The sequence below is a fragment of the Lissotriton helveticus genome, chromosome 8 (assembly GCF_964261635.1).
Source record: "Lissotriton helveticus chromosome 8, aLisHel1.1, whole genome shotgun sequence".
In the NCBI taxonomy this organism is placed as follows: Eukaryota; Metazoa; Chordata; class Amphibia; order Caudata; family Salamandridae; genus Lissotriton; species Lissotriton helveticus.
Window position 1 is genome coordinate 692,960,452 of NC_136069.1, and position 21,058 is coordinate 692,981,509.

A 21,058-nucleotide genomic window follows, 5' to 3' on the forward strand; every position below is an offset into this window, starting at 1 on the left:
CATCCTAACTATAACTATTGACTGGCGACAGCCAGTAGGTAATATATATGTCTGATCAGTTGATTTGGAGTATTTATTTATGTATATCTAAACATGAAGATCCACAGCAAACCTACTGCGTAGGGTCCACAGGCTAACAGCAATGCCGTGATTGGCTGGCTGCAACCTAAGTTGAAATTTGCTACCTCCATTTTGTGTATCAGGACTCAGTTCCCAGGAGGAAGCATAAATAGGATATAAGGAGTAAGGATAGAGGTATCCTGACTCCATAGGACGGATAGAGGGGTGTATGAGGAACTACTCATTGAACTTCACGCGCATCATGGAAAAGGTTCCTTCCAACTTGAGAATTGTTATTCAATAATTTTGAACTTGTTTGTATACAAGCTTCCTTAGCATTACACCATAGATTCACCTTTGTTATATATTATTTGTCACCAAAAATGTTAAATCGCATTAGGTTTTGCGTCAAAGTCACCAGATGACCACACAGTTACTTTGACGCAAAACCTATTGCGATTTAACATTTTTGGTGACAAATAATATATAACAAAGGTAAATCTATGGTGTATTGCTAAGGAAGCTTGTCTACAAACAAGTTCGAAATTATTGAAAAACAATTCTCAAGTTGGAAGGAACCTTTTCCATGATGCGCGCGAAGTTCAATCAGCCCTGAAGAAGTCCGGTAATGGACGAAACGCGTTGGCTATCTGCTTTTAATCAAGAAAATTGAATAAAGAATTGAACAAGAATTGAGTAGGTCTCCGTTACTATTTTCTTAGGAAAACTGATAATACTGATACTGTTATTTTTTAAATAAGATCTTTATTTGTAAGATATGATATATGTATTAGACTATTGAAGGGTGCAGACCATCCCTTGTGAAATTTGCTAAAGGAACTTGGGTTTTCCTAGTTCTCCTTTTGGATCGCATAGGGATTGCGTTCCAGGGTTCTAGCACCTTCTGGACAAATCCACTCTGTGTGACACTTAATGGTGGTGCAGGCTCTTTCTTTGCCTTAATCCCTAAATCTTGTTGCTGTCTTCAAAATGGCTGCCCTGCACAATTTATAGTGTTCCCCAACCTGCTGAGCTACTTTGGGAGTAAAGGCTACACAACATTAGTAAACATGTTGGGACGTGCGCCACTGATCAATTTTGAATTAATAAAGACAGACATGAACTATAGCCTTTTGAGCAACTCTTCTCTAGTGAAGTACGGTCCCATCGCGGGGGAATTCATGATAACCTGTTTTGGAAATACAACAAACAATGTCCAACCCTGCAGACAGTTCAGGCCCCCAGGAGCCCAGATTGGTTCGGACAGAGGTTTGTCAGTTATTGTTTCTTCGTTAAGACTCCCGCTCCATTTTAACCAGGCAGGGTCTATTTGTCCTAGAGACGCACTGACACTGGCGGCACGCAGGCTGGGGCAGCTTAATTTTCGCTTGCCACACATCACTCCAGCTAATGCACCAGTGGCCTCAGGCTGTGCCTTTTAACACACCACGGACCCCGGATTGTTGTCAGAGATCTGACAGCAGTCCACCTATCCAGACAGTCACGCTCAACTTCAAGAGTGTGTGGCAGGAGGAGAGCATCTGTTTGACAGTGACTGCTGGTGTAACTAGCAAAAATATAACACCAGAATTATAAGATGAATAATTCACAATATTATGCTACTATATTGTTTACCAGCTGTTTCAAATTCCCGACCTTTGACCGGCCAGCCTGCTCTCAAGGTTCACACTGTCATGGAACATTTACACAGCACTAGTAAGTGCCACTGCGCATGCCATCATCAATGTATGGTCCCAGACAATGCCAAATATAAGGCACCCGCACGTTACCCTATCACTGTCATTATTTCAGTGCCCCTGAGTAAGATACATAATGCCCTGCAAAGTTTGAGTTGTTCACTTTAACATTGGTTACAGTCTCGGCGTCGGTTCGACATCCTTTGTTCTGGGTAAATCACTTTTTCTCGCCATTTTTGGAAATCAAATGAATTTGTACTTGTGTAAGGTAACTATTGCTCATTCAAAGCACTCCAATACCATCGGGTGGAGAGTGCACATTTTATAAACTGCAAAAAAATAAAAATAAAATTAAAGAAATGCAGTACAGTCAGTGGGTCAGGCGCACATACCATTTATTAGTTACTTTATGGGGCATATGTACAATCCCCTATCACCACCATATCGCCACCTAACATAAACAAACCTTTAAAAAAATGCCATTTTGTAACTTTCATGTGTGCTGCTTGAAGCAGCACACATGAAAGTTACAAAATGACTTTTTAGGATTGTTTATGTGCAGGAAGAGACACCTTCCTACACATAACCAATCCTCCCTGCACACAGACACCCATGCACTCTGGTGCTAAGTTGTTAAACTTAGCGCCATCGCAGGGGACAACGTAAGGCTGCACCACATTCTTGTAAATATGGTGCAGCCTTGCGTTTCAGAAGTGGCAGAGCGTGTCGTTAAGCCAGGGAGGCTAATGACAGGCTCCGCCACTTCCTAGTACATATCCACCTATGAGTTGGCTTTTATTTTTTACATTACAGAGGTAATAAATGGAGGTAGGCATGGGGAGGGGTAGTTTATTGTGTAAGTTAAATACTAATACCATTTAAGGCTTTCCTGATCACTTCATGACAGCTAAGTGCAATGTTCTACTTCCTAGTCATGTAATTACTTAACAGTAAGTTACACAGTAAGTAGTTTTAGATACTTTCCCCATAAAGTATAGTTTACAAGTGTAATCTTTTTCTGATTTACACGTGGCCTGATGTCGCACAGGAGTGTTGCAAACAGAGGTTTCTATTACTGTGAAACATTGGTTACTTGAGGGCAGCTGTCAAGGAGAGAAAGGAAATGAAGTGACTCTAAAATGGGTTCATGACAATGTTTATTTTAATTGAATCTACATTTGAAATATCTTGCACAGGCTAAAATAGTTGTCCTCTGATAAAAATATGGCAAATTAAGCCTCTCAACCTTCATGTATCCTATTTTTTTTAAAGAAACTAGACAGGTTTGTCTTCTCTGAATGTTCACAAGTCAATGTATTTTGTGCAGTCAGTTTACGTCTGACTATCACCAAGCTGCTTTATCTTGAAACTAAATAAATAAACAAAAAATATAGCTTCTGCTTCAAGGGTCGAGCAGATAATTAAAAGTTACTCGGCCTGAACTGGTCTAGCAATATTTTTAAGGTTTTGTCGAGGCCTGCCAGTGCATTGTAAATTCACTCGCCTTGTGCCATAAACTTCTATTTCAGGCGTTTTACAGCAGTTTCAAAGCTTTTCATAGCTTTCCATTTCTCCAAAGTTGGCAATTTGTGATATTTATTTCATGCATGGGTGTCAATGCTTGGTTTTATCTGAGAAGTGCCACATATTTGACAGTGGAATGTCACTCATATTTGTTGTTAAATCATGGCTGTGTCACAAATAAGCAATCTTAAAACTTGGCAGCTATGAAGGGCGAACTAGCAATGCTTTCGAAGTTGTGCTTCTCATACAATACGTGAAGTGAAAAAAATGTCTTCATCTGCCCAGAATCACGCTGTTCGAAGCCTATGGTCTTTTGTGTGCGTCATGAGGAAAAGAGCTGTTTCTGCACGTACGCCTTTATCCCACCGTTGGCAGCGCACAGGGTGTCCTCGAGTAAACCCCTCCCAGGGGGCGAGTCTTCCTCCCCACCTTTGCCCACATAACTGCGGCCCTTTCACCTTTCAATCACTCCACTGACAATTAGGTTTGGTGCTTTGAAATGTTGAAGTTTATTCAAACATAACATGGTTGTTCATCTCGCAATTCTATTTGGTCATTCATAAACATACATGTTATTGTATACCTTCATTGTCTTTGTACATTCATTGTCAATGTTTGCTCGCAGACAGTACAGATTTACGAGGTGACCCTTTTGCTGGGCCTCTGTGCCCTTCTTCTTGTGGGGGTGGGGGGTTGCATGCTAACTCTGGGCCTTGTGCCCTTATTTAACCCTCCAGCTGCTTGCCGCCTCACCCCTGATTGGGGGGCTGTCTGCTACCTTGGGGTGACCAATCCTGGTCAGGCCCTCTTTCGCAGCCTTCCGCGACGGGGTGGAGGGGTTCCCGCCTCTGGGTGGCGAATACCCCGGGCCCTCATCGGGCCCAGCTGGGTCTTTCCCGGTCCGGATTTCAAGCCGCTGCACTTGTGTCCTCGTGTTGTGTTGTTCAAGTGTGAAACAAATGATCTGGGCCCCGGTTGCAGGTGCCTGTCTGCGTCCCACTTCCGGTGACTGGACGCTCCCAATTTCTCCTGCCTACTCCTACAGTTCTGCCCCTTGCCGGAATGCGAAATTACAGCTGAAGAAGTGGGTGGGGGTTGAGGACAGAGAAACAGCTGAGCGTCCTGGCGATTCCCAACCCTTGCTTTGGTGCCAAAGTTGTGTCTTCTATTTTTTGATTTTGACTTACTTTGACCACGATTTCGGCATCGAGGACTTTAGTGGCGTAGCCCGGCAGGCCTTCCACATTCAGGGTCGGATTGGGATCACAATTTGGCACGGGCACTGACGAAAAAAGTGGCCCACATTTAAGGGGCTTGGCTCACATTTAAGGGGCGTGGTCCACATTCAAGGGGCGTTGCCCACATTTAAGGGGCGTGGCCCACATTCAAGGGGTGGGCCCTTTCGTAATACCAGTCGGGAGCCCCTGCTCCCGACTGGTATTACGGTGCTTCTGTCATTGCATCCAGATATATAAAATAAGTACGGTAACATTACACCGACAAGCAGCCAGGACTATTGGCATTGTCAATGGTTGTTAGTTGCATAAGAAAATTCAAACACCGTTTGCACAGACAAGGATTGAAAGTAGGAGGCTACTGTTCTTGTGCAGGACACAGGGCCAAGGTGACAATGTCCTACATGCTGAGCAACTAAAAAAACAGCAAGGCCCCTTTCTGTCACAAAATTATTCGAGCCCTCCAGCAGGAGCACCTGAAAAGCAGCGAAGCCTCTGCTATTACTAACCTACTTAGCCCTCCCCAGAACTTCAGCTGAGGAGCACATGAACAGAGGTAAGGTCACTGCAATTATTAAATTAATCAGCCCTCCAGGCCTCAGGGCAATGTCGTGGCAGGGGAGCACAAAACACAGCTGCTGGGTCATCCATGGTAGCCAGGTAGCCAGGAGGAGGCTGAGGTGAAGATGGTGCGAGCTCCAACTATCACCTGGCCCCCACAGCGAGACCCATTCTTCCTCGCCCACTATGCCCTGAATGTGAAGGGCTGTGGGCGAGGTGTTAAGACTAACACTGTGTCTGGGCTGCATGGGCCCCAGGGGGCCCGAGGTGAAAATGGCTCTAAGGCCAGAGCAACACCTGAGGCCGATTCTTGCAAACAATCACCCCTCCCCACCCCACCCTCAGAGTGATTGCTTGGCAGGGCAGGGGTGAAGGAGAGGCCACAGCTGATGATTGCTGTACGACCCCACAGCGAGGCTGCTTTCATTTCTCTGTCTCTGTCTCCGTGCCCTCTGTGGGCAGGTTTTTTTCTCCCCTTTCCCAGTCCACTCTCTTTGGACTGGGAAAGGGGAGAAAAAAAATGTCCCACAGAGAGCACTGAGACACCGGCCCTTCGGCCGATGCCCGAATGCCCGCATTGCCAATCCGCCTCTGTCCACATTGGTTGTTTCTAAGCTGCTGTCCCACTGTAAATTTGATGCATTAAAATAAACTGTAGTTAATGAGGTACTACAAGGGTTAAAGAAGAAATGTTCTGCTCTCTCCGAAAGCCACAAGAGGGCGTTGGCTGCAGAATCAGATGAAATCATGTACTTGACCTCCAGAGACGTGGGCATTTACTGTGACGTTAAAGGCAAAATGTTTGTCACTATCTTGATGCATTTATGGTATCTTTCTAGTGCCAACCTGCCAGAGGAAAGTTCAGAAGGGACAAAAGTTGTTCACATTGTTTTAGGAAAACACTGCAAAACATTCAAAATGCCGGCTTATAGCAAATTTGGAATTTCGAAGAAACTTCACAAAAGGGGCTGAACCCGACAGGATCTTTACACAGTTTAAGTAATTCAACGTTATTAGAGCTCCTATCAGGACATTCTAGTGATAGCTGCTCATAGGTTGTGTGTTTAAAACATGAACACAATTTAACATATTATCATGCCGTGATCTACACATACTTCCATGGACCTTTTTCTCTTTTAATTATTTGGAATTTTTAATAGTGCTCACGTCTCTTATTCAAAGTTCACCTGCCAAACAAATTAAAGACCATTTCTGTTTAATCAATTTCAGTTGGTTGAAGCTTTCAGTTTCAGAATGCTTGATTTTAAACAGATTTCCTATTCATGATGGTAATATAACTATTGACATTTAGTTACTTTTCCCCACACCCATACAATCACTGATACATTCACTCACAGATCCAGAGAACCACTCACACACTCTCTCACAGACCCACAAAGGCACTCACACATCTACATGCACACCCATACAGCCACTTACATATCTACTCACAGATCCCGCACAGCCATGTACATACCCACTCACACACCCGTACAGAAAAAAACACTGATACACCCACTCACACACCCATACAGCCAATCAGACACCCACACAGGCACATGTACAACCACTCATACATCAACCCATCTCACACTCATACGCCTACTTACACACTCACACAACCACTAACACACCCACTCACATACCCATACAGCCATTCATACATCCACTCAGGATCCAGAAAACCACTCACACACCCATACAGAAGCTCCCATACCCAGTCAAACATCAATAGAGCCACTCACACACACTCTCAAATTTCCATTTAGACACTGATACATCTACTTAGAGACTCGGAGAACCACTCACACATCCAGTCACAAACCCACACAGGCACTTACACACCCAGTCAGAGACCCAGAACACACTCACTCAGCAATGTATATACTTATACAGCCACTAACATACCAAGTCACACATCTATCCAGACAAATATACACCCACTCACACACCCATGCAGTCATTGATACATCCACTCAGAGGCCCAGAGGACCACTTACACATCCACTCACAGACCCACAAGGCACTCACACAACCAATGACATACATCCACTTACACACCCATACAACCTCTCACACACTTTGTTCAAGATTGCAAGAATCGTTGTTAGCATGAGCTGAAAGCCATTTTGTACTTGGCAGCCATCTTAGTTAGCCATGTGGTAGCCTTGTGCTTGCTCCCTCTTCCAGAGCCTTGCACATGCTTAGAAAGGCCAAGCTGATAGAATGCACCTGCTCCTAGTATAGAACTGTCAGGCTATTCTTACTGATGTGCCCAGTTTAGTCTCCCCTCCCACTTTTTGAGCAAGCAAATTTTGTATACTCATATTAGTCAATTTGCATGCTGGTATGTGCCAGGACCTCCCCTTGGTTTTATGCTGACTAATGTAACCTATGCACATAGGTGGTTGGATTAACATATACTCTACGTTAAAAAAAAACTGGAAATTCACTGAAAAAAACAAAGGTCAATAGAGCCATTCATACACTCACTCACTCATCCATAGAGCCACTCACAGAGCCACTCAATTACTCATACACCTACTAACACAGCCACTCACTAACCCATATAGTCATTTACACAGCCACTTACTCGCCCATACAGCTACTCACAACCTACTTATTCACCCATATAGTCATTTATACCCCATCCATACAGCCTCTCAACAGAGCCACTCACACACCCATGCAACCCCCTTTTTTAATAAGTTCCAAAGGAAATGCATTAAGTATTACATTTTTATTTACATCAAGTTTACTTCAAGTGTACCACACTTTTGAAATAAATATACCATATTAGTGTTCTAGTTGTTCATTAGAATACTGTGGGGAGGCAGAGGTCAGGGGCATAGACTCAGCCAAATCAGGTTAGGGAGGAGGAGGCAGAGGCAGCAAGTTGACCGTGCTGGGCAGATGGGCGGCTTAGTGGCAGCATAACAGATCATGGAGGCCAGAGGAAAGGGGACAGGGGCAACAAACCAACCATGTGTGACAGGCAGGAGATGATGTGGCAATACAACAGAACATTCAGGGCAGAAGGGAAATACAGTAAAACCATACCCAATTAAGGCGGGAGACTTGCTATGTGTTTGAGCTCAAAAGGGCATTAATTTAGCAGCCTTCTGCCTAAATTGGCTCTTTGTCAAAGTAAGTCAGTGAGGAAAATCAATTGTCCAGATTTTGTTTTCAAATTGTCCTTCTTACCAAGGTCAAAATGTTGGCATGATGGTACATTGGACCACGGAGGGCCGGAGAAATGGGGTAGCGACATGGATTCAGACAATAGTGGGCAGGAGGGATGTGGATAGGGGCGCCAAACTGACTATGCAGAGCTGGCACCAGGTTGCAGCAGCACAATATGCCACACAGGGCAAGCGGAAGGGCAGTACATCACAACGGACCAAGGAAAGCAACAGAGGATGGTCAGGACCATGCACATGAACAACAGAGATCAGAGGGGAAAGGGGCAAGGCCAGCAAGCTGACAATAGTGGACAAAAAGAAGGGTCAGTTGCATCATAATAAAAGATAAAGGGCAAGGGGGTGGAGGCAGGGTCATGCCAACAGACCATGGAAAGCGAGAGGGAAGGGTTAGGGGGCCATACATGGATAATAGAAGGAAGGGGGCAGGGCTGAAGCAGCAAACTGACCATGCATGGCTTGGGTCCGGTGCACAATATGTCACTGGATCCAAGCTGTACTGGGCTACCGAGCCCATGACTAGGGTGTTAGACCAGGCATTTCTTGGCATGGTTACCCCTGGCTTTTTGCCTCTACCTCCTCTATTTTTGATGCTGTGATGGATTTTGTTTTGCTGGCTTAGATGCTTTGGGCACTTTGCCACTGCTGATCAGTGTCAAAGTGCAAGTGATCCCTGTATAAAGTGTTATGCTAATTGGATGTCCATAATTAGTATGTTTGTCTTACTAGTAAATTCCCTAGTAAAGTGCACTATGTGTGCCAGGGCTGGTAATGCAACTGCTACTAGTGGGCCTGCAGCGCTAATTGTGCCACCCACACACGTAGCCCTGAAAAGAGATCTCAGGCCTTCCACTGCAATGTCTGCGCGCTGTTTGTTAACTGCCCTGTTGTCCTGACAAGTGCGCCCACTTACCAGGCCTTACCCTACCCTGTTTATGCACATCAGACACCCCTACAGTAGGCCCAAGGTACCTCCCTGGGCAGGGTGCAGTGTATGTGAAAGGTAGGACATGTACTAAGGTATGTACCATGTCCTGACAGTGAAATTCTGCTAAATTCTTTTTTGACTGTTGCAAGGCCATCTTGCCCATAGGACAGAATGGGGAATGTTGGGTCACATGTTTTAGCATATCCTCCCATAGTCATAAGATGGAGAGATGGAGTTTAGTGTGCCTGAACTCAGAATTTAATAACACATCTTTTTGTGAAGATGGTTTTTGAATTGTATGTTTAGAAATCAAGTTTTAGAAGTGGCTGGTTTCTGGTGCTAACCATTCTGCGTGCCTCTGCCTGGTTGTGTATTTACTGTCTGAGTTTTGATGTTACAGGGTCTGGGAAGTGTCCTGACACCAGGGAGGAGTAAGTGGGACAGCAACAGGCTGGCCTGCATTTGGTGTGGTGGGAGGAGTAGGCCCTTTGATGGGAAGAGGGCTGTGCTGCTGCCACAACAGAATGGCTCTACCTCCTGTGGAGCGTCTGGGGCCCAGAACATCACTATCAAAGAAAGAAGGTGTGCACTGGTAGGAAGACATCCAGGTCTGGTTTGGACCAGGCTCAGATTCCCCTGAACACAAAGACATCAAAGGCATTTAGGGGTATAAATGTGAGTGCTGAAACCCCTGAACTCAAGACTGAAAAACGATTGAGACTATTTCATGACCAAAAGGAAGCTCAGCCAACTAGAGATCCCCAGTTCTAACATAGGGCAGAAACCGGTCATGGAAAGCTTATGCCCCAGTTCATGGAGTACCTGGTATGGCAGTTTGAACTGGATTGTTCCTATTGGAGCATGGTCAAGTCTGATTTGCATATAGCTGAATCCAAACTGAGATAGCGTTGTGTCCAAAATAACAATGGATTGGAATTCAGCCCGGAGTGATCACCAGTGGCTGAGATTCATTCAAGCTTTCCATCCATCACTGTTTAGCATACTTATTGTGTTGCCCTAAGTGGGACAGGTATACCAAGACATGGGTCTCCTGCTCACTGTGTCACTGGAACCAATCGTTAACCAGCTGATAAGTGCATAGCTAAGTCGAAACCAGTCGTTGGCTGCTTGTGTTCCTGTACAGGGAGGACCTGGCCTGGCAGTTTGGTCTGGAATGTTCCTATTGGAGCAGGGTCATGACTGATTTGCATATAGCTGGTTCCAAACCGAGGTGGTAAGGTGAGCAAAATAACAATGGATTGGGAAGGGGCCCTGAGTGATTAAAAGTGGCTGAGATTAATTCAAGCATTCCATCCATCACAGTTTTGTATACTTATTGGGCAGGCGAGATGGGCACTGGAAGCTCAACACCTTGGAGGGCAACAGGGAGACTATAATGGAATACATACAGACTATGGAGGGTATGTGGGATGGGGTCAGGCAGCAAGCTGACCACACTAGGCAAGTGGGAGAGGCAGTGGCATCACAAACTACCATGAATGGCAAGCAGGAGGGTTAGTGGTAGTACAGCATCCATGCTGGGCAAGAGATATGGGGTGAGGGGAATGCACAAAGGACCATGAAGTGACAGGGGCTGGACACAGACAGAGAAGTAGGGGCTTTACAACAGACCAGGCAGGGTGGACAGGAGAAGAAGTTGCAGCACAAAAGACCATGGAGGGCAGAAGGGTGTGGCAACAAAATGGGCATAGAGGACAGGACAAAGGTAATACGGGCATGGAACTCAGACAAAGGAAGGCATAAGAGAGGGGCAGAAACAGGCAGCAGCCATCTAGCCATGCTGGGCAGGTGGGAAGGGCAGTGGTTGCTCAACAGAACACCCAGAAGAGACAGGAAGGCAGCGGCAGGTCTACGGAACATAGAATGTGGTGGGTAAAAGGGAAGGAGCAGGGGCATGCACATAGACATTGGAGGACAGGGGTCAGGAGGGTATGGACAGCAAGCTAGGCATGGAGGCTAAGCAGGAGGTATATGATAGGGGCATATACTCTGCCAATGGAGTGAATGAGGACTCATCAGGGATATCAAGTGTACTAGTGGGCAATGGTAACACCTCGGACCATGTAGGGCAGGTGGAAGAGAGCAGGTGCATGCACTTGGACAACTGACGGCAGGGAAGAGGTGGGTAGGGGCAGCAATCAAACTGTACAGGCAGGCAGGAAGGGCAGTGGCAGGACAATGGCCAAACAGGGCTGGATGAGGGGAAATGGACTTCAATAATGAAGGGCATGGAGGACCGGGGCAGGAGCATCAGGCTTGGACATAGGCAGCACAACGGACACTGCCCTGCGAGAGCTTGCATTCAGCCCTCCATTGTGCATTACGATGGACATCTTACCATACCTTAAAAAAAACAACAACAAAAACACTGAAATAAACAAAGGTTAACGTTACATTATAGTTAGAAATTACAAGTTTAACCGGATAAAGGGATATTATAGTTAGGTAGAAATGTCATGTACAACATACCATTTGAAACTAGTAAAACCACTGAAATTTACCAGATATACTTATCTTGGATCACTGACATAACATCGATATACAAAATATTATTAAAAAACATATAGACAACAAAAATATTGACTCCTATACTTAAAAAGCTAAGTACAACAAAATTCTTGCTGTCAATATGTTATGTTATGTTATGTTATTTATGTTTTTAATATAGCGCAACGGATACTCAAAAAGAGTGTCCCGGCGCTTTGGGTAAGGGGAACAGATTCAGAATAACACAATATCTCTGAGCCACAATATTAATGACTCAATATTTGTGCAACTCGATATCTTGCACTCAATATTCTGTCTCTGCACCACTTATCTCTAGCAAATATAACTTGCACTCTGAAGTAACTATTGTCATGAGTATTGCACCACGTCACACTGTACATGCCACCGCATAGCCACATACACTTTAATTGTTCCACTTTTTGCTGGCAGCAGAAGCAGAAAACATTGTCTAGTAGTAGCAATAAACTAACACTTAATTTCATATGGTAACCCTGGTGGCAGTAGTGGCGCTATTGGTTGTTGATGGACTTGGCCCTTTTTGCAGGGTTATCCTCAAACCTTTTGCTACTTCCTCCTATTTTTTCCTTATCTGTTTTTGTTGGCCATTGGACTCTGTGCACTTTACCACTGCTGAACAGTGCTAAAGTGCAAATGCTCGGTGTGTAAATTGTTATTATTCTGTCTGCCTCTGCCTGTTTGTGTATTGACTGCCTGGTTTTGGAGTGACAGGGGCTGGGGATGTGCATTCACTGTAGACAGTCACTGAGGGGGTTGAGGTGTGCCTGGCCCTTTCTGAATGACTCAGAGTTGAGCTGAATGGGGCTTGGATGTATTTAGAATAGTGGGAAGAGATTTCCTTGTACCTAAATAGGGCCTGTCCCCCTTGCACAATGCTGTCTCCACCAGCTGTGGTCATATTGCACCTGTGAGGACAGAACTGGTTGGACTGGGCTCAGAGACCCTTGCACAAAGAAAAAAAATACATTTTGGGATATAAGTATTTGACCTAAACCCCAGAATTCTAGATTACTTCTGGACTCAAGAGGAACCTTTGCCAAGTAGAAATGCTGAAAAGCTGTGAGGAGTACTGGCCCTTTGCTGTGTGATGTGTGGGTTTGGCCTGCAGTTGCTGTTTCTGCTAAGGAGATGACAAATACTAGAATTTTGCTTTGAACCTGCTTGAAGAAGATCTCCAAGGGCCTGTGTGTGCTGGCCTCCTGTTCTGAAGTCTCAGGGACATAAATACTTCAACCACAGCTCATATGAACTATGCTGCTGATAGTTCTGACCTGCCAGGAGTTGCTTGTTCCAGTTCTGGGCTTCTGGAGGTGGTTCCTGCTGTTGGGAGCTGGAAGACAAGAAGAACTGAAGAAATTGACGCACCGCTCTTCTTGCTGCTGTTTTTCCTGACGCAGCACTGTCATGCGGGTACAATTTCCATGCATAGCTGCATCCCTGCCGAACCGACGCATCGTGAGGGTTGCGGTTGAAGAAACAAGCGAAGCACCACTTTACGCCGCCGCATCCCGAATTTCCAAGCATCGTACCTGTGTGGAAAGTGTTGCCAACGCATTACCCGTGGACCATAATCATCTTGGAGTCAATGCATCACATCCCTCTACAGAATAGACTTGATGGATCACTTCTCCTGTGTGCAGCAGAACTGCCACATTGCCTCCCCAAGTTCTCTGGAACTGGAGCATCTCTTTGTTTCTCTGTTTGGCCTTGTGAATTTTGTTGCATCTACAGGTACTTTGTGAGAAATCAAGCATCCATAGTTTTCTATGGACCCAGTTGCTTGAAAGATTTTTAAAGTCATATTATTATTACATGTTTGTTGAATTTGTATTGTGTTGGTCTTGTCGAGTTTAGATAAAGATACTTTATTTTTCTAAACTGTTGTGGTGTCCATTTGTGGTGTTAGCACTGTGGTGTTGGGTCTTTTGAATACAAATACTTTACACATTGCCTTTGGGATAAGCCAGGCTGTTTGTGCCAAGCTACCCAGGGGATAAGCAGGGGTTATCTAAAGTGTGAATCCCCCTTACCCTAACTCGAAGCAAGGGTATCCATTTGGACAAAGGTACCTACCTCTGCCAACTTAGAGACCCCCGTTTCTAACAGTGGTGGTCAGCGGTGAGGATTTGAACTTGTATTTTTAGTTGACCCACCGTGATTGATGTACATCACTAGTTTAGTTCAGACCACTATGCAACCATATACTGTGTTTTTTTTGGGTCTATTTTTGCTCTGACCCATGAAGTATTCACACACCATCTCTCAAAAGGGTAAACTGGCAAGCGAGGCCACAGAATTGGAGTTTGACAATGAAATGTTAAGTAGTTACAAAGTTCTGCAGGAGCTTTGCATGTCCCATGAGGAGCAACTATAGGAAATAGGAGCTACAGAAGGACCTAGGGTCCTGGTGGGAGGCCAGAGGAGCTGGGGAGACAGATGGTGCAGATGTGGATGGGGGTGTGCCAGAAGGTCATTTCAGATTAACCCTTTGCAAAGCACTGCGCTACGCTCGCGTAGTTTGTGAAGTTTGCACTACTTCGCAATACGTGAACTGCACGTAGCACAGTGCAAACATGCGTAGCATAGTGCAGCAGTCATTTTTTGCTTGCTTGTGGTCCTCAACGTCAAGTTGGCGACCGCGAGCGAGCAAAATGACATCCCGGCGAGACTTTTTCCTCATTCGCGATCAGCAACATCAAGTTGCCGATCGCGAGCATGGAAAATAAACCTCCCGGAGAGATTCGCAGGGAGGTCAGGTTTCTTATTGTGAGAGGTCTTGTATGCTCGCGACCGCTCGCGATAAGAAACTACCAGTCCGCGTTGAGAAAGCTGCCGCTCCAGTAAAAATCTACTTGAGAGGCAGAAAACTACAGCTCGCACTGTGCAAGATGCCGTTTTCAATGATTGCACAGTGCCAGATGCTTGTACGCACTGTGCAATCATTGAAAACAGCATCTTGCACAGTGCGAACTGGGTATTACGCAGTTTGCGTAGTGCTACGCGTAGCTCGCGTAGTGCGAAGTGCATTTTCCATAGCTTCGCAAACTACGCTCAGCCCTATTTCAGATCCCAGGATGTGCCTGTTGGAAAAGCAGCCTGTAGGGCTGGCAGCAATCATTATTCCAGGAATGTTTCTCCAGAGGATTTGGGGGAAAGGCAAAGGGCCAGAGATCATAAGCTGGAAGTCATGAGGCTCCGGGTTAAGGCAAAGGAGAGTAAGAGCACTTATGCCTTGGTAAAGAAGAAATTGACCATGGCACGAGCTGAGAATGAGTGAGCTTAATGAGGAGCTCAGAAGGCTTGAGGCAATGAGTGTCAAGAAAAAGGAAATGTGTGCATCTCATTAAGTGAGTTTGACTGGGTTGGAGGTGGGTCCAACTCAAATGGTGGCAGCAAAAATGTAGTGTCTCGTGCTGAGGGAGAAGTACACAAACCCAGAGATGGGGCACCTGACTTGAAGGAGGGAGTTGACATACACCAAGGGGGAACTGACTCATATCTTTGTTTCTCTACGCTTCCCTTCTCTGCGGCGTTTGGCCTTTTGGATTTTGTTGCATCTACAGGTACTTTGTGAGAAATCACGTTTTCTAAGGACCCCGTTGCTTGAAACATTGTTAAAGGCATATTCTTATTAAATGTATTTTGGACTTTTGTCATTTTTGTCTTGTTGAGTTTAGATAAAGATACTTTATTTTTCTAAACTGACGTGGTGTTCATTTGAGGTGTTATCACTGTGTACTGTGTTTTGAGGACAATACTTTACACATTGCCTTTGGGATAAGCCTGTCCGCTCATGCCACAACACCACAAATGGACACCACACCAGTTTAGAAAAATAAAGTATCTTTATCTAAACTCAACAAGATCAAAGCAACACGTTTGTTAGTACCCATGTCAATGTGGGTTTTGATAAAGTCGATCACCTCAAGAAGCACTGAATCTGGACCTTAACCCAGATTATGGCGGATTAAGTGCATTGATCACCTCTGTACATTTTGTGGTGATCTGGTAATTAATTGCAGATTGCAACATCTTCCCTCATGTAGGAAGTTGTGAGAATGGCCTGTAACTTGCAAGACAGGAGGCGTCCATATTAGATATTTTTAAGAGTAGGGGAACTAGCGCCTCCTTCCAACATGCAGGCTCTAGGCCAGGTTCAGGAGAGAAGTTGAAGAGAGTATTGATTATGTGACTTTTGAGACTGAGATGCCCTTTTGAGTATTATGGGGCAGGCACATATCAAGAGGGGAGCCACAGTGAGCGTTGTCGATCTGTCTCTCTGAGTCCTCAAAGTAGTGCCTTTTAAAGGAGGACATTGAGCTTAGAGACATGTGGGGGGTTGATTCTGAGGTGATAAGCCCTGTGACTGTGGTGTAGGAAAATTATGAGTAAATATTAAGCACCTTATCATGAAAAAACAGACACTTTGCCAAAGAACTGCTAGGAGTTAGGTAAAGATTGATTTTGAACTGGAGGTTTTATTAAGGTGTTGACAAAATATGCACCAGGTACTTACCTATGTACATGTGCTGGTTTTGACTCAGAAGATAGACTATCTGTTAAGTTTTGACAACGGTATGAAGGCTGCAGGTAATATGATCGTTTAGCACCTTCATACCTTGGATATCTTTAACAAATAGTCGCTCTTTGGATATGTTTTGCGTAGAGTAGATACTGTTCTTAATAGATACTCTTTAATACTGTGTGGTGTATTTCTCATGAGAGTCTGCAAACAAACTGGTGCAGAATAAAGTCTCTCCGTAGTATATACATTGCCAACAATGCCCACTTTTCTACTTATTTTGACGTACTTTCTCAATGTAGGTTCAGCGAATGTCAAGGGTTTTATACAGGCAAAGACTGTCCACAGTAGGGCGTTAGTTATGTAACAGGGCTTCAGTATCTGGAGGAACTTGAGGGCATACTTACAATGGAATTGATGGAGTGCTGTGTTAGCTTTCTTGGCTTAACGCTGCACTCCACCACTTCTGAAACACAGGGCTGCACCATATTTACAACAATACGGTGCAGCCCTGCGTTTCCAACTGCGCTGGCGCTAAATGTAGCTGCCTTGCGCCAATGCAGGCACCGTTGCACTATAGTGCAAGGTTGTCTGTATTTCAGGGGAAGGTTGCTTAGGTACAGGAAGGTGTCCCTTCCTGAACATAAACAATCTTTAAATGGTGTTTTGTAACTTCTGTGTCCTGCATAATGTAGTTTCCATAGTCAAAGCGAGAGTAAGCAAAATTACAAAAAAAGTTTGAAATGGTGAATGCCAGTGAATTTATATATATTTAAATGCAAATTAAAATAGCAATTATCATTGTGCCACCTTCATACTGTAAATTGTGCTTGATTAATTAAACCCTTGCATATAACACTTGAACAATAAAATCAAGATATGTTAAATGAAGAATTTACACGATCAAAATAACTACATTGTGTTATCCATGAAAAATTTGTTTTAAAATTACATTATTAATTGAATCATACGTGCTAAAATCCCTGATGCAAATAATGCTCAGTCTATAAAAAGTCAGTTTCATCAGGGTTTTCAGTTTGAATTGATGTGATGCTCCTGCGCAGCATGAGACAACTGCCTGGTGTCCCTGCTTGTAGTTTCACAATGTCAATTTGGGAAACCATAATGTAGCATTATTTGGCAAGATCTTGAGGAGCCAGGGCCATAATTAAGCAAAGCCCAGCCGTGAGCACGTTTGGACAATGCATTCTTGTCCTCTGTTGATGATATTAATCTTCTTGTCCGTGACAACTGAAGGTAGATTTTTCAGCCTTTTTCCAGTTAATTCGAAGACTTTTGCAAGACGGCAATATAGCGGTACTAAAGATGGATTAAAGCACAGCATCATCGCCTGTCTACAAGACCCAACGCCATGGAGATTAAAGAATGGTTTCAACAAGGAAATCCGTATGTCCTTTAAGTTCTTGCAGATATATATGATGTGAATAAGACTCTCCATGCCGCAGGTGCACGGACAGCAAAGCTGGTCACCTCCTTTTCTTTCCCAAGGTGGTAGGAATGGGTTAATCAGGCCAACTCCCAGCCGAAGTCTTAAGAACTTTTCCTTGATGGCAATCTTTGCACTTGCCGTAAGGTAGGGTTGGGGTTTAAGGACATCGTAATTAATAAGCACAGCTGTGAGCACGTTTGGAGAATGCATTCTTGTCCGCTATTGATTATATTAATCTTGTTGTCTTTGTTACTAGTTTTTAAACTGCAACCGACCCATTGAGGTGTTCCAGGCGTCTGTCAAGCCTAGGGTTTTAATGGATTCTTGGAGGTACACGTTGGCTGGCAATTTTCTGGTGCGGTGCAGCTCTACCGAGAGATGGTTATTTAAGGACCTTATGTCAGCAGCTCTAATTTTATGCCAGCTTTTTATTAAGGCTCCCTTTCTTTCTACCGCCTGTTTTTGAAGGCCAAATACCAGCCTAAATTGAGCCAGTGAAGCATAATTGGGAAGGCAGAAAATTGCTCTCTATGAGGATGCCCTTATGCTATCTAGAGTTGCAGCGTCTCTACCGATCAAAGATTCACTTCCGTAGGTGATTGTAGGTTGCAGTTTGGCTTGGAGGACTTTTAAAAAAGGGTAGAGAGTTAGATCCGGGAGCATCTTTTTCAGGGGTTTCAGCACTAGATAGATCGTGACTCCTTTCCTTCGCAAGGAAATAAATAAATAAATAATACCCTATTTTTGACTAGACTTATAGCATAACAGATAGCTCAATAAATAAGAGTCAAGATTCGAGGTAGTAGGAGTTTCTGCAGGTTTATTACAGCATAAGGACAGGATCAGGACAACCTGCATAGGAACAGAATGACGGGGCCCAGCAGGGGAAAAGAGGCCCAGCAGCTGCTGGGGCTAGGTCTGGGATGAGCGCGCTAACATTCAATAACATAACATTGACTTATATACATAGCGCAAACACATAGCAGTACATTGCAGTAGGCGTAACAGTGGGTGGAGTAGGAGGCGTGACGCGTAGCAGTCGCGAGAGATAAGAGTAAAAGTAGGTGTAACTGGGAGTTTACTTAGACATGTGATGCAAAACGTAACAGAATATGTCATGAATGGGCGGACACATTGGAGGGGGCTACCTAAGGAGCCGGGACCTCTAACCTAATGGTGCGCGAAAACTGGCAATGACGTGTTACTAGGAGAAGCTGGGGGCTACGAACTCTGTGCTAGGAGCAGAGACTAGAGTCTGGAGGGTCGGAGCGACATGTACCTAAACCCTATCTGGTATCTAATGTTTAGGGAACATGTTGATATAAACTAGAAGTCATGAGGGGAAAAGCTAACTTGATTCTAAGACTGGACCATGCATTATTCTACATGTAGTGCGTGAAGAATATTAAATGACCATTAAATACAGTATTTCTCTAACATGGAGACGAGAAGGCTAGACAATGACGGAAACTATTGATGCAGTTCAGTAGCTTAGGAATGCAGAGGAGGAGGACTGAACTGATAGCTGGAACTATAACATACTTTTGGCAGACTCAGAGGCAGAGCCGGGGTGCACCGGGCACTGCAAGGCAGGAAGTAAGTGAAGGGTCGAGGATACAGGTGGGGGCTGTATCGCTCCTCAGCGAGGCTTTCAGGAGACAGGAGCTGAATCTGTGGTCCGGGCCCTTTTTGAGGCCTGGAAACGGGGACTTTATAATTGAATAACGTGCACACTGAGAAACGTGGCAACATTATTTACATAGGCCTGATATTCGTAGTATTCACGAGGACTGGAAACTAACATACTAGAGGTGGACACAACTGTAATTGCGTCTTTAATCAGAAATGGGGAATAACATATGCATATTGATCATGCACACATAACATATGATGGATGAGGCGTAGGGACACAGAACATGGCAAAATTTACTTTTCCACATTCCCTCCTTGTCACTACGTTTCCATCAGGAAACATCAATATTCATGATACCGTCTATCATTTCATACAGTACCATTTGCTCGTCTCGAATTGTCGTGGAGCGGGATTTAGAACGGGGCTTGGGACTGGGAATACAAGAGGTAGCACACATGCTGCAAATCGCAGGGCCACATTGTATACAGAGGCAGCAGCTAAATATGATCGCTACTGCAATACCTAGAAAGGACAGGACTTTCCAACCCCAGGCGGAAATTATATTCCAGAACCAACCGGACCATGTCCAGGTGCCTGGATCTTGGTGTAACAGATGGGCAATTTTATGGAGTCTGGTTATAGCTGAATAAACAGACGGCGCGTTATTTGGAATGAAAATGCAACAACTAGATCCAAGAATTCTACAGGCCCCGCCCCTATCGGCCAGTATGACGTCAAGGACGAGACGATTCTGTAAAACGACAATTCTCATAAAGGATTGCTCTTCAGTTAAGTTACCTAGAGCGGAGGCAGTCTCATCTACTACTGCTTCAAGGGTTCTTGTTAACCTACGGATAAGCTTACTATTTACAACTGTACCTAAGTAAGGGAAAACACCTTTATCTATATCAATGAATTGCTCTGCAGCAGTTTCAGTATAATCGACAATCGGGAGATTTCTCTTGTGTCTAGTGTGTACTAAGAAAGAATTCCTATGATAGTCAGGTGGGGCTAGAAAAACAGGTGGTAGTAGGAAAGCAATATAACAGGTTCCCTCCCAATCGAGGGGCAGACGGACATATGCAGTTTGACCACAAACAAAATAAGAATGACGTGAAGCTTTAAAAATAGATTTCCCACTGTCACTATACTTGATAACAGTAGTACATTCACTATGACCTATATGTACAGAACCATAACTACGGACACATAATTCGCCTTTGACTGGTAGTACTGAAATAGCAGGTGAGTCTGGAGTAGTATCAGACTGAACATTCAGAACCATGAAATTCGACGAATAATTACCTAAATTATATACTTCATTTTCTAAATCTAAACCTGTTCTGTGGGGGAAACCTTGCTTGTCTGGGAAACATGTACTGTTAAGAAAAGACATATCTGTTGAGGATGACGTTAACGTGGACCATGCTCCACACGAACCATTGTGTGAGAATGGATAAGGAAAGAGTGGCAGAACTCCCTTCGGTGTCTGAAAAGGGGGGAGTCGACCACACACCCAACAATTTGTGGCATTGCTGGTCTGGTGTGAATAATGTAACATACGGATAAATGTGTTATTACGCATAGCGAGGCGGTATGCATATTCGTGAGGAGGCAGATCACTAAACGTGTGCTCTACTGTAGCATGAGCAGACATATTTACATGAGGAACTGAAAAACACAGATAGAAAGCATAGCTGG

The 21,058-nt window shown here is 44.5% G+C and overlaps 1 pseudogene; it reads left to right on the top strand.

Annotated features, from left to right (window-relative positions):
• Positions 1–6,080, top strand: part of LOC144773789 (m-AAA protease-interacting protein 1, mitochondrial-like) — a 32,541-nt pseudogene extending 26,461 nt beyond the window's left edge.
• The last annotated feature ends 14,978 nt before the right edge of the window (positions 6,081–21,058 follow it).